Raw genomic sequence first — 14,088 nt, forward strand, 5'->3', positions numbered from 1 at the left:
AGTGACTGCAGAGAGTGCCCTGGCACCACGGGGGATGCACTGCAGTGTCTCCAGAGAGCGCACTGGCAACACTGGGGATGCAGTGCAGTGAGTGCAGAGACTGCACAGGCACCACTGGGGATGCAGTGCAGTGAGACCAGAGAGTACACTGGCACGACCGGGGTTGCACTGCAGTGAGTCCAGAGAGTGCACTGGCACCACTGGGGATGCAGTACAGTGAGTCCAGAGAGTGCACTGGCACCACTGGGGATGCAGTGCAGTGAGTCCAGAGAGTACACTGGCACCATCGGGGATTCACTGCAGTGAGTCCAGAGAGTGCGCTGGCACCACTGGGGATGCAGTGCAGTGAGTCCAGAGAGTGCACTGGCACCACTGGGGATTAAGTGCAGTGAGTCCAGAGAGTGCACTGGCACCACTGGGGATGCAGTGCAGTGAGTACAGAGAGTGCACTGGCACCACTGGGGATCTCACTGCAGTGCATCCCCATTGGTGCCAGTGCACTCTCTGGACTCACTGCACTGCATCCCCAGTGGTGCCAGTGCACTCTCTGGACTCACTGCACTGCATCCCCAGTGGTGCCAGTGCACTTTCTGGAGTCACTGCAGTGCATTCGCAGTGGAGCCAGTGCACTCTCTGGAGTCACTGCATTGCATCACAGTGGTGCCAGTGCACTCTCTGGACTCACTGCAGTGCATCCCCAGTGGTGCCAGTGCACTCTCTGGACTCACTGCACTGCATCCCCAGTGGTGCCAGTGCACTCTCTGCACTCACTGCAGTGCATCACCAGTGGTGCCAGTGCACTATGTGGACTCACTGCACTGCATCACCAATGGGGACAGTGCACTCTCTGGACTCACTGCACTGCATCCCCAGTGGTGCCAGGGCACTCTCTGGACTCACTGCACTGCATCCCCAGTGGTGCCAGTGCACTCTCTGGACTCACTGCAATGCATCTCCATTGGTGCCAGGGCACTCTCTGGACTCACTGCAGTGAATCCCCAGTGGTGCCAGTGCACTCTCTGGACTCACTGCAGTGCATCCCCAGTGGTGCCAGTGCACTCTCTGGACTCACTGCACTGCATCCCCAGTGGTGCCAGTGCACTCTCTGGACTCACTGCACTGGATCCCCATGGTGCCAGTGCACTCTCTGCACTCACTGCACTGCATCCCCAGTGGTGCCAGTGCACTCTCTGGACTCACTGCAGTGCATCCCCAGTGGTGCCAGTGCACTCTCTGGACTCACTGCAGTGCATCCCCAGTGGTGCCAGTGCACTCTCTGGACTCACTGTACTGCATCCCCAGTGGTGCCAGTGCACTCTCTGGACTCACTGCACTGCATCCCCAGTGGTGCCAGTGCACTCTCTGGACTCACTGCCGTGCATCACCAGTGGTGCCAGTGCACTCTCTGGACCCACTGCACTGCATCCCCAGTGGTGCCAGTGCACTCTCTGGACTCACTGCACTGGATCCCCATGGTGCCAGTGCACTCTCTGGAGTCACTGCACTGCATCCCCAGTGGTGCCAGTGCACTCTCTGGACTCACTGCAGTGCATCCCCAGTGGTGCCAGTGCACTCTCTGCACTCACTGCACTGCATCCCCAGTGGTGCCAGTGCACTCTCTGGACCCACTGCACTGCATCCCCAGTGGTGCCAGTGCACTCTCTGGACTCACTGCACTGGATCCCCATGGTGCCAGTGCACTCTCTGGACTCACTGCACTGCATCCCCAGTGGTGCCAGTGCACTCTCTGGACTCACTGCACTGGATCCCCATGGTGCCAGTGCACTCTCTGCACTCACTGCACTGCATCCCCAGTGGTGCCAGTGCACTCTCTGGACTCACTGCAGTGCATCCCCAGTGGTGCCAGTGCACTCTCTGGACTCACTGCAGTGCATCCCCAGTGGTGCCAGTGCACTCTCTGGACTCACTGCACTGCATCCCCAGTGGTGCCAGTGCACTCTCTGGACTCACTACACTGCATCCCCAGTGGTGCCAGTGCACTCTCTGGACTCACTGCAGTGCATCCCCAGTGGTGCCAGTGCACTCTCTGGACTCACTGCACTGCATCCCCAGTGGTGCCAGTGCACTCTCTGGACTCACTGCAGTGCTTCCCCAGTGGTGCCAGTGCACTCTCTGGACCCACTGCACTGCATCCCCAGTGCTGCCAGTGCACTCTCTGAACTCACTGCACTGCATCCCCAGTGGTGCCAGTGCACTCTCTGGACTCACTGCACTGCATCCCCAGTGGTGCCAGGGCACTCTCTGGACTCTCTGCACTGCATCCCCAGTGGTGCCAGTGCACTCTCTGGACTCACTGCAGTGCATCCCCAGTGGTGCCAGTGCACTCTCTGGACTCACTGCACTGCATCCCCAGTGGTGCCAGTGCACTCTCTGCACTCACTGCACTGCATCCCCAGTGGTGCCAGTGCACCCTCTGGAGTCACTGCACTGCATCCCCAGTGGTGCCAGTGCACTCTCTGGACTCACTGCAGTGCATCCCCAGTGGTGCCAGTGCACTCTCTGGACTCACTGCACTGCATCCTCAGTAATGCCAGTGCACTCTCTGGACTCACTGCACTGCATCCCCAGTGGTGCCAGTGCACTCTCTGGACTCACTGCACTGCATCCCCAGTGGTGTCAGTGCACTCTCTGAAGTCACTGCAGTGCATCCCCAGTGGTGCCAGTGCACTCTCTGGACTCACTGCAGTGCATCCCCAGTGGTGCCAGTGCACTCTCTGGACTCACTGCACTGCATCCCCAGTGGTGTCAGTGCACTCTCTGCAGTCACTGCAGTGCATCCCCAGTGGTGCCAGTGCACTCTCTGCAGTCACTGCACTGCATCCCCAGTGGTGCCAGTGCACTCTCTGGACTCACTGCAGTGCATCCCCAGTGGTGCCAGTGCACTCTCTGGACTCACTGCACTGCATCCCCAGTGGTGCCAGTGCACTCTCTGGACTCACTGCACTGCATCCCCAGTGGTGCCAGTGCACTCTCTGGACTCACTGCACTGCATCCCCAGTGGTGCCAGTGCACTCTCTGGACTCACTGCACTGCATCCCCAGTGGTGCCAGTGCACTTTCTGGAGTCACTGCACTGGATCTCCAGTGGTGCCAGTGCAGTCTCTGCACTCACTGCACTGCATCCCCAGTGGTGCCAGTGCACTCTCTGGACTCACTGCAGTGCATCCCCAGTGGTGCCAGTGCACTCTCTGGACTCACTGCACTGCATCCCCAGTGGTGCCAGTGCACTCTCTGGACTCACTGCACTGCATCCCCAGTGGTGCCAGTGCACTCTCTGGAGTAACTGCAGTGCATCACCAGTGGTGCCAGTGCACTCTCTGGACTCACTGCACTGCATGCTTTTTGTTGCTCCTTTTGCTATTCCAGCTACCAGTAAAACCTGTTTGAGCTCTGCTGAAATTGTATTAATAGCAGTACCTCAGAAAGCCAAGCATGGCATTTTAAAGCGAGAGAAAGTACAGCTTTATTTTCTAAATTGTGTCTAGGAAAGGTATAATGGATGTGAAGAGGTTGAATTAGTGGTGCTGATGACATCAGAAGTTGAAGTCAACAGTTACGATGTAACAGGAATATTAAACTAACAATTCTTTTTCTGTAGTGCCACGTTTTCTGCTTTTTAACCTCATCAAATAAACCTTGCATAAATCTCTTGCAGGGTAAGACAGAAGATGAGGTTACATTGCAGCTTCACACACAGAACAGCTAACAGTGTTGTTTCAGCCTACAGCAGTGTGACAGCAGGCTGTCACACACAACTGGCAATCAGTGGGCCAGGCTTAGTAGCCACCACTCCAGTCCACACAGGAGCACGTTAAGCTGTGCTTTCAATAAGCTTTGCAATTAAATGTTTGGTGCTGTGTGAGTAGTGAGCCACAAAGACATTGTAAAAAAAATGGCAGGAATATTCTTATGCAAAATGCTTGTGATCCACTCTCCGGTTGTTTCAGCTTCAGGGCGTTAACCTGGATCAACACTAGCAACAACACAAACATCCAAACGTCCATTTTCAACACTGGGCATGACACTACCAATTCCAAACAGCTCTGGAAGGTTTTACTCACTGGAAAACAGTGATACTGATATTGTGAATGAAAGGGAGCCGAAGGTATTCCCTGTGCCCTCAATAAAATATGATGTTGTACAGCTAGGGCTGTGAGACATGCAGGCTGGGGCTGTGATTGTTGCAGAGATGGCCAGCATGCTCACACGCTTCCATGTGGACTGTTGACAAGGAGTTTGGCTTTGTAGCGTCAGGTCAGCTGGAGCCTTCCAGATAGGTAAACAAGAGGGAAGTAATTGCAAAGTAAGCATCTTAGGACCCTTTTTTGTGATACATGGCATCACTCAGGATTTCACAGTTTGAATACTGGGGACCCATGAATGCATCCAGGCATGCAGTGGCCTGAGAGAATGAAATTTAAGCAGAAATGAAAGCAGATAAACTGCAGCCACAGATTTACATTGCCCTCTGAGGGTAATGAACACTAATGAAATCCTCCCACCTAGAACTCTCAAGCATTCCTTTCTGCAGTGTCTGAGAAGTTGACATGAGCTCCACAAACCAACAAGAACATAACTGTGGGCTGGGCGGGACAACAGGTCCCACAAATAGTTGTGCCCTATTTGGGATACCTGACCCAGGAAATTACACATCCTGGTCCAAAAGCTGCAACTCTGCCTAACTCTTACACTTGTGCTGAGGCTAGACAAGTGAGTAGTCCCACTGGAAACTACAGCCCAAGTGTGTAAATACACAGGTGTGAATAGCTGTGTCATTTGCCTGCTGGAGACAAAGTTTTAGCAAAACACAGCTTTGAAGTGACAAAGATACATGCAGTCCACCCTGTGAGCACTACATCCACACACCTGAAACTGCGGCCTCTACCATGGGATGTACAATGGCTTCTTTGCTGCTGGGTCCGTGCTTTAAATTTACTGAGGTTATAGATTATTATATTTATAATGTTATTCTTTGGAATAAGCCTTTCATAGCTGATGGTAGCAATGCTAGCACAATTTCTTTAGCCTGTTGCAGCCATTTGCTGTGTTGCAAACTAAGTCAGACAGGAAAAATGAAAAGAGATACTGCACTCGTAAAACGAACTCTCCCCAGAACCAGCAGTGAAATGCAGAAAATAACGTCCTTAAAACAGGGTTCCATGGGCAGCAGTGTCTTGCATTTGCTTCCTGTTATTCACTACTGTGTAATGTGTGTGCATGTATGTATGTCTCTCTTCTGCGTCCACAACTAATTTCTTCTCTGGCAATAAAAGCCCACTCTGCTGCACTAGCAACTGGGGAGGTAGGGGGGGGTCGTTATGGATGTCGGTGGTTTTCTGTTGCCATTACTACATATGATAAGTGAAAAGCTAAAGATAGGGGCCTGCTACCTGGCAGAGGAGCACCCTGAGCAGAAGAAGGGCAAACACAGGTCAGGTCAGGTCCAGCGCTCTCAGAGAAACAACCAAAGAATCCCTGCAACTCTCAGGTGCTCGATCCTGGTGACTGCCATTTGGGACTTACTGCTCCGGAGTCTGCAAAGCAGATTGTACCTAACTAAGGTCTGTCAACATTCACCGCCGAGGAGTGAGAAAACATCTTAAACCCAGCTGTGGTGACGTGTTTGAGCAAGCTGGACTGCTTGGGCCTGGCTGCCAAATTCTTCTCATGCGGTTACGCTGCAGTCACGCCAGGCAGGACAAACAGTGCTTGATGTCAGCAGAGGGGCAGGCGCAGTCGTGAGCTGGCAAGCCGTGGATGTGCAGGGTGTGAATTTCCACAGACACACACTCACCCAGCTTACGTAGCCATCAGCCCGTGATGACACGTCCACGTGCCTTTTTGCTCCTTAATGCGAATGGAATTGCTGCTATTGATTAATCAGAGCCTCGAGTGCCCCTGCACTGTGATACCTTTTGTTGCTCAGAGTGTGTTTAAGACATGGTAAGGCATGAGGTGTTTCACTGGGATGCGACATGCCCCTGTATTTCACAGAATGACGAGAGTATCCTGAGCTGTAAGTGACCCACAACACCCAACTCCTGGCTGCACACAGGAGCACCCAAAGATCAGACCAGGTGTCTGAGAGCATTGTCCAAATGCTTCCCAAGCTCTGGCAGGTTTGGTGCTGGGATCACTGCCCTGGGGAGCCTGTCCCAGCGCCCGAGCACCCTCTAGGCAAAGCACCTTCCCCTAACACCCATCCTGACCCTCCCCTATCGCAAACTTCACCACCTTTGGTGGCCTACTACGCAATTAGATCCTAAAACACAAGCCTGAGGGGCACTTCTGGCGTTACAAAGAAGCAGATTTCAGGCCACGCCGTGTGCCCGACACCTCCGTCCCCATCCACCCCACAACAGAGCCGACCTCCCCGCTCCGGCCCCTCAAATGGCGGCGCAGCCCGAGGCCGCCCCGGCCGGCCGGGGGCAGCCCCTTCCGCCGGCCGCCGCTCCTCCCCCGGGCGGCGGGGAGAGAGGCGGCGCCTCGGCTCCTGCTCTCTGCCTCCTCCGTGCCTCCTCCGGGCCGACACAGCCACCGCCACCGCCCGGGCCGCTTCCCGGGGCCGCCCTGAGCCCGGGGCAGCGACGTGTCGCCGCTCTAGGCCGCGCCGCCCGGCCCGGCGCCGCAGGTAGGCAGCGGGGAGCCGCCCCCGGCCGCCCGCCCGCCGCTAGGCCGCCCGCACAGGTGCCGCCCGCACAGGTGCCGCCCCAGGCCGGGGGCTCAGCCCCGGGCCCCCCCTCGGGAGAGGCCGGGAAAGTTGAATAATTTTCCTCGGGGCCCTTTGTCCGGGCCGCCCCCGGCCCCTGTGCGCTGCGAGCCGTGCGGCCGGGGCGCTGAGGGAAGGGGCGCCAAGTCGGGGAGCGTGCAGCGTTTCTCTCTAAATATATATTTCGGATTTCCATGGCAACCCCGGGCAGTTCTGAAAGTGGTGCCTGGTGGTTTTGTGTTGTCCCCCCCACCCCCCGCGGGAAGGCGTTGAGTGTGGAAATGTCAGCGTTGTGTCAGCCTTCCCCAGCCGGGCTCTAACTGGGCTCTTCCACGCAGGTCCTCGGCGCGCTGCTGCCCGGCTACAACATCAGGCGGTTTTCTGTATGATGCAACTGGAAGAGATATGACGACGGCCTTCTTCAGATGCTCTTGGAGTATTTTCACTAAGGTACGGCGTGGTGGTACCGTGCTCGTCACGTTTGGCTTTTATACTGACCAGCGTTAACGCTTGGAGCAAGTATTTTGGGTTTTCACAGTAATGCTTGCGCTTGCTTCCATGCCCAACTGGGATGGGGAGCACAAAAGGATTTGTTTGTTTACAAATACCATTCAGAAGTGTGACGGTTCCTGAGTTTATAGACAAACATAATCACAGCCACTTCCTTCATGGTTGTGGCACTGAGGGACATGGTTGTGGCACTGAGGGACGTGGTTTAGTGATGGGACTCAGTAGGTCAGGTTGATGGTTAGCATTACGATTTTTTAAGGCCTTTTCCAACCTAGATGATTCTGTGATTCTATGACAAAATTGTAGAGAAACATTGTTTCTTACCTTTCTTTACTGTAATTTTCCAAATGCAGTATGCCCTGTTGAGAGGGGACGTAGCTACGTGTGTTTGTCAAATGCTGACCACCTGTATCACCAAAACATGAACTTCCTCTCTCTTTGACTGTCCAGTTTTGGCCTTACCATTTTATTGATTCCCTTTTCCTTATCCATTGTTCTTATATTCTATAAATACTTCGGATTTCTGTTAGAGAACATCGAGTGATCTCAAACTTGCAAAGTACCAGTTCTAAAGTACATCAAAATATTTATTTGATGAAAGACTTGGATATGTACTTCTGAGACTTTTCAAGTAGAAGCAGTGTATTGACTTTACTGTCTTACTTGCATCCTGTCTGATGGAGTCCTTAACAAGAAGAAGGCATACGGAACAAAGATCCCCAAGTGTAACCACAGTTGCCCTGTACAGCTACAGCAGCTTTGTGTCCCCGTGAAAAAGTCTTCTTACTGAAAACCCTAACTGCAGTACGTTAATTGTTGTAGTGGCTGCAATAATTGCTGCTTTAGTGTGAGAGCCAGTGTTGACTCTTTCCCAAATCGTAGTATATGCAAAAGGTGTAGTTCCCTTGAAATCTTCTGGAAGTCAGACAGTACTTCCATTGGGTAGGAAAACAAGCCTAAAATCAACTAATTGATGGATCTACAGCTCTCTAAGCAAAAGCCACGGTATCATGCTGGCAGCCTCATCAATGAGGTCTGAAGGCGGTGTGCTGAGAAACAGCTCAACCTCTCTCATCCCGTTTGCCAGTAACATCTGGGGACTTCCCCCCTGGGTGTCCCTGTGTCTTCATCACTGTCTTTCTGTTGTAGGAGTCTGGTGCACATACAGTGGAATTTTGCTTTTCTGTTGCCAGCATGAACTTCACAGGAGAAAAGGGACATATATTTCCAAGGCTGAACAGAAACGTTTCCCTGAGAAGTGTCAGGAGCCACTAGAGAGGGCAGAGAAAGCAGTCTGCAGACTTGTTCTTTGTTGGTTTGAGTGAGAAGAAGTTGGGAAGTGGAATCATATAGGTATCATTTCTCCTTTTGGGGCTCCAACTTGGTGTAAAAGCCACTTCTGCTTTCCCTCTTCAGACTTTTGGGGAAATGAGGAACCGGATGTTTCTTGAGCATAAGAGTCAAGGGCCACAGACATCTTAAAATCCAGGATTTAAAATGCTCCAAGTTGTCAGGCTCAGCCAACCTTTTTTTTTTTTAACCTTTATTTTGTTGATTCTTGCTGTTTTATGGATAAGGCATAAAGAGAGAAAGGGTGAGAACGAATGGATGTTCTATGTATATATTTCTGGGGCTTCATATGGTTAATTCCAAAGAAATATTCTCCAACACATATAAGGTTCTCTGTATCTAACTTTTTGCACCTACCTCACCTAGGTATTAGGCTTTAAAAAAATCTATGTATTCTTTTCAGAAGAATGTATTAAGTTATTTTCTTCCTACTTAAAAATAGTGGATATGTTTTCTGACCAGATGTTCCAAAATACTCATTTTTGGGTAGAGAAAATGCTAGGATATTTCTACTATGAATCTGGTCTTAAAACATAAAAAGAAACACGCACGCACCCCACCTAAGGTGGCATGCAGTAGGTTATTATAGTTGGGGTAGCATATCTGGTGCTTTGCAATATGGTAGAGTGTGTCCATTGGTATTATACAGTTACTGTAAGCAACAATGTAAGACCTTGCTTTTATTTTTTGATATTCTAAATGTAGCATAACCATGCTCTGTTTTTTATGTTTATAGAAATATTTTTCACTCTTGTAAGTGGAAGCTCTTTGAGGGATGAAAAGGCAGTGATGAGGTGATCCCTTTCAATTGATGATCTGTTGGGATGGTATTAAGATCACAAGAACTTCTAACAAGCACGGGTGGCACTTGCTGATGCACCCCAAGGTAAAGTTTTGGTGGTCTTGCTTGCTGAATACTTGCCCTACAGAGAGGCTTCCTGCCTCTCGCTCGTGGACTGGGGTTGCTCAATAAGACTTTCTACAAAGTATGATGTGCCGGCTTTTGGATAACCCCTGATCTCAGCTTTTTGCATAATGTCAAAACTGTTAAATATCTTTATTTGGCTATTTCATAGCTGCTTGCAGTTTTTCAGAGCTGTGGTATGGCTTTGGAAAGGCATGGTTCTCATGAAAATCACATTTTTAGAAAATTAGTTTCAGATTAATGAATTGGGCCTAACCCTGACAAAGACAGCAAGTGGAAAGCCTGCGCAGGGAAACCTGCTGTTGACGCAAGGCCCCGTGAGTTTCTGTCAGACTCCTTTCAAGAAGTCAGAACCTTACTGTTACAGTTTTTGCTGTGGCTGATGTAGTTCTGCCTTTCCTCAAAATGCCACTACTCCACAGGCTCTGCCTTTGACAGACTTCTAGCTGGAGTGTCTGCCGGGGCTCCTTGATCTTTGTTCAGCTGCACGTACCTTTGTGGAGGTATATGAGATGCTCGTATTTCACCATTTTCCAAGGAGATGATGTGCACTGTAATGCCGATGCCTGACAAGAGTACAAAGATTTCACTCCTTTATTGTGTGATAGTGTGGGCAAATAACCACAACACCTTTTTTTTTTCTGATATAGGTTTTTACTCCTTTGTTAATTGTTTCTGAATGATTCTACCACTCCTGGCGTTGAAGAACTCGATGCATAATGACCTAAATAGCTGTAGAAAAGACTGTTCCAGCACAGAAGCTGCCTTCTGACTTCAGCTTAGTGTTCATCATTGGGAAGTTAGGTTTCCAGATGAGAAGAAATGCATTTGGTACATTGGGTATATCACAGATGTTCCGTTTAATTTGTTTCATTTAATACCTGGAGAACTGTGAAATAGTACTTCTGACATAGCTTGTCTGTAGGGAGATAGATCTCTCTCAAATATTTAACAAAATGTTTACACTTCTTTATTATTCTGAATAATTTGGGGTATGCTCACTCAAACAACCATAGACTATTCAGCACTGGGGGCTTTACAGGGCAACTTTTTTCAGAGGATCTTATTTTTATGTTTAAAGAAGTGATGCTCAGCTAAAGCTCACGTTGCTCTTTTTTATTTTTATTTTCATTTTCAATCTACTGTCAAGGTGACTTCAGCTAGGGAAGGCAAAAGAAACTGGTACAGACTCTCATGGTATGAAAATCTGGTGCTGTTTTGCCCTGGCCTTGTAGTCTGCACACAGTGCAGCGGGGATGTAGCTGTCTTGTCCTTCGTAGTCAGATCACTTTTTTTTCTTGCCAGTTTCCTCATTTGAGGAAGGCTCTGCGAGGTGGCGTTATGAAGGAGATGATACAAGACAGGATGGTGGCGTTGCTCATTAAGCTTTTCAAATGCTCTTACTTTTACGTGGTCCCTGGAAGTGGGTTGCTGAGCAAGTAGCACGGTCTGTCTCGGCTCAGCACGGCCCAACTGGTTACGGAATATGCTGGCTTGTGACAGCACGCGTGGCGGAGAGCAGGGCCGATGAGAGATGTGGATAACTGATAAACGGCTTCCTTGTCGGGTTGCTTTCCTTCCAGCAAAGCTCATCTGGGCGGTCATCACTCCTGCTAACTTTGTGGACAAGGTGGGAGTATGAGATTGGAGATGCTATTAAAAGGTGTGCGGGAACGCACTGAAATACTTGTGCGTGTGTGAACAGAAATACACGTGTAATTATTCAGTTTTCAGAAGGCTGGGCTGACACAGGCTCCTCTCCAAGCTGTGTAAGGAAGCGTGCTGCTGGGATGCACACCAAGCGTGGATGGCTTCTCCTGGGGACAAGTCACAGCTCTCCTCCGACTCTAGCCTTGCCTTCCCCCGGCAATCTGCTTCTTGCTCTGGAGCCTCAGGATGTAAATAGGTATTCAGAAAAAGCTTGAGTTCGCAGAACAGCTTCCGCAGCCTTAACCTCATTCTCTGAAACCGCTTAAATCTTTTTTCTAAAAGCTAACCCTCTTGGCTCCCCTCCTGAAAGAGAGATGTCTGTCTTGAGGTGCTGGGGCAAGCGAGGAAACTTCAGCCCGAGGAATTGGCGGGTTGAAGGAAACTGAAAGCTTGCATTAGCCCAGGCTGTTCCATATTGTCTTACAAAGGTGGTGTGTACTTTGCTCGTGCCACGGTTTCCTTGTTACAAGGTTAAATCCTGCTGATTCAACAAAGAGCTGTAAAATAGCAGTGGGAAACCTAGACTTTTGAGGACCGGGTAAATACACCGGACCAATAACAGGCACATCATTGCCTGCTGAGGTCCTGGAATCAATCCCTGGTGCATTTTTCTCTCCCAGTAACGTTTTAGGTTTTCCTTTCCTGATAAGTATCTCCAGTACTTATCACTTCTCTGGAAATAGTAAAATGTTTTGCTTTAATGTGAGTTGTGGGTGGCTTCTGATGATTTTCTGTTCCAAAAGGGCCTCTTCTCAGGTGTTGTGCTTGAAGCCAAAACTGCGTTTGGAGAGGAGTTTCTATGAATAACATGGAGGTTTGGAGTTAATAAGCTCCGTGTTCCTGGGTGTCTATTGTAGTACCAGCTAACTAATCAAAACTACCAATTTAAGTTGGAGGTATTGCTAGTAGGTTAGATTTATTTTCATTTGAGAGGTAGAGTGCAAATAAAGGAGAAATTACTACTTACTTCTGCACCTTGCAGGGACTGTGCTGGCTTCATAAATTCTAATTTGTATTGTTAGTACAAAATTACAGCTTTACAAACCAGAGCATGCACACATGAAAATTCCCAGTAAAAAAATAAGATTAACTCACTTGAAGTTGCTACCTCAAGTAGCAAACAGAAAAGTGCTCGATAGTGCTAACAGCAAACTGCCAGAAAATGAGGAAATATGAGAACGAAGCTAACCACAAATAGGTGAGGTTTAGTTTGTGCCTTGTATGATATAGTGTGTTTATGGAGCTGCATACTGCTGTTTCAGTAGCAAAGGCTTCACCATCTAAAAAACAGAGGGTGAGTAACAGAATATGGAAAGGCAGTTTCCGAGGAACTTCACCCAATTGTTAAGAGTTTAAAAAAACCAACACGTGCACAGGAGTTACAACCATCCCGTGCAATCACTTCTGAGTAATGCTCAGAAGTTTAATCGTTTGTTGTGCTCTTCTTTTAACTGCTGAAAGCTTGCTTGTGTAACTTCAGTCATAGGGCAGTCATTGCAGAACTTGTTAAAATTGATGTGATTAAGATATTACTAACTGTGCAGATCTCATACGGTGCTGAGTGTACAGTATCCAAGCATGTGGTTATTGCATTTATCATTACAGGCATTTTGTTCAATGCTGTTTGTTGTACGACTGTGTCATATCATAGTTGCCAAGCCTGTTATTGAATGAGAATGTTTTCTAGAGGAAGCTGTGTAATGGTTAAATACGAAATACTAATCTTCATGTGTTCAGTCCGTAAGAGTGCTGTAAATTTGTATCATCAAAGCTGTTTTCTTTGTGGTGGTTGAATTTGAAGGGGAAAAAAAGTTTTTCAGTGACAGTAAGTCATTACAACAGCAGTGTAATTTAACGTCGTTCTTTAACTAAGGAAATTAATAGTGTATACAGGATAGGTTTAAAATGTTGAAGGCATGTTGCAAATACAGCCATAATCCTCTATTTCCATTATTTCTCTAGCATCTAATCCCTTTAAATTTTTTACTATGTTAGTTTAGTATGCATTGCTAGACAAGATGTGAGTAAATTACAGTGATTACTGGAGAGAACAGAGTTAATCTAACCCGGTTTTAATTGGATGTCATTTAAATATTGATGTCATGAAGTTACCCAGATGCGTATTCTTCTTGCTGCACATATGCTCTCCTAAGCAGGAGGCTCAGGGGATGCACCATCTCCTAACTCATCCCGCACAGCTTATGCAGTTCACTCCATTTACCTGCGTTTCACTTGTATAAGTTGAAAGAGTTAAAATATCCTGCAGCAGTTTTGTTCTGCGTTAACGTTGAAAGTCATTGTTTTTAGGGTGTTTAAATCAGCAACTTTATGTATCGCCGCATATTTTAAAACGCTGATTCAGAAGGCTGGTTATAAATCCATTTATCTTGGAAGTGGTTAGCAGTGTAGCACGAGGAAAGGCTGTTCTGCTGGTGGGCAAGTGAAACAACATTTTTGGGTTGTCTGCAAGCTTAACATACACAGAAGGGCTCAGGTGTAGGCCAGCATTTTTGTCTTAATATAGGCTTCTCACATTTTCCTTGGTAATTTGGATTTAATTCTGGTAATTCTGTCCAGTTGTCTTTTTCTTTTTTCTTCCTCTATGTGAAGCAATACTTCCTAATTTAAGGACTGCAGTTTGGGGAATGCCCGTTTTTGGCAGCATAGATAAGAATATTCCTCTGCAAATGTTCGCAGAGGTTAATTATCCATAAGGCCCTGACTTATGAGTCTACTAGAATAGCTGTTAACTATGAATAATTTAGTGCAGCATCGTATTGCATGCCACTTAAGAAGGCCTCTGTCTGTGAATCTTTATATCTTGTTGAAATCCACTTCACTCATTGAAATTCTGTTGTGCTCTT

At 48.5% G+C, this 14,088-nt stretch overlaps 1 protein-coding gene across 2 annotated transcripts in view; it reads left to right on the top strand.

Moving 5' to 3' along the window:
* Positions 1–6,460: 6,460 nt before the first annotated feature.
* The window catches only part of VPS54 (VPS54 subunit of GARP complex), a 48,843-nt gene continuing 41,215 nt past the window's right edge, over positions 6,461–14,088 (top strand). Inside the window, exons 1-3 of one of the 2 annotated variants that reach the window (XM_048048358.2) lie at positions 6,461–6,651; positions 7,068–7,179; positions 9,326–9,475. The gene's annotated coding sequence lies outside the window, so the exon portion shown is untranslated. The remainder of the gene's footprint in view (positions 6,652–7,067; positions 7,180–9,325; positions 9,476–14,088) is intronic. The other variant, XM_048048357.2, reaches the window with a different exon arrangement.

This window comes from Anser cygnoides, chromosome 3 (assembly GCF_040182565.1).
Source record: "Anser cygnoides isolate HZ-2024a breed goose chromosome 3, Taihu_goose_T2T_genome, whole genome shotgun sequence".
In the NCBI taxonomy this organism is placed as follows: domain Eukaryota; kingdom Metazoa; phylum Chordata; class Aves; order Anseriformes; family Anatidae; genus Anser; species Anser cygnoides.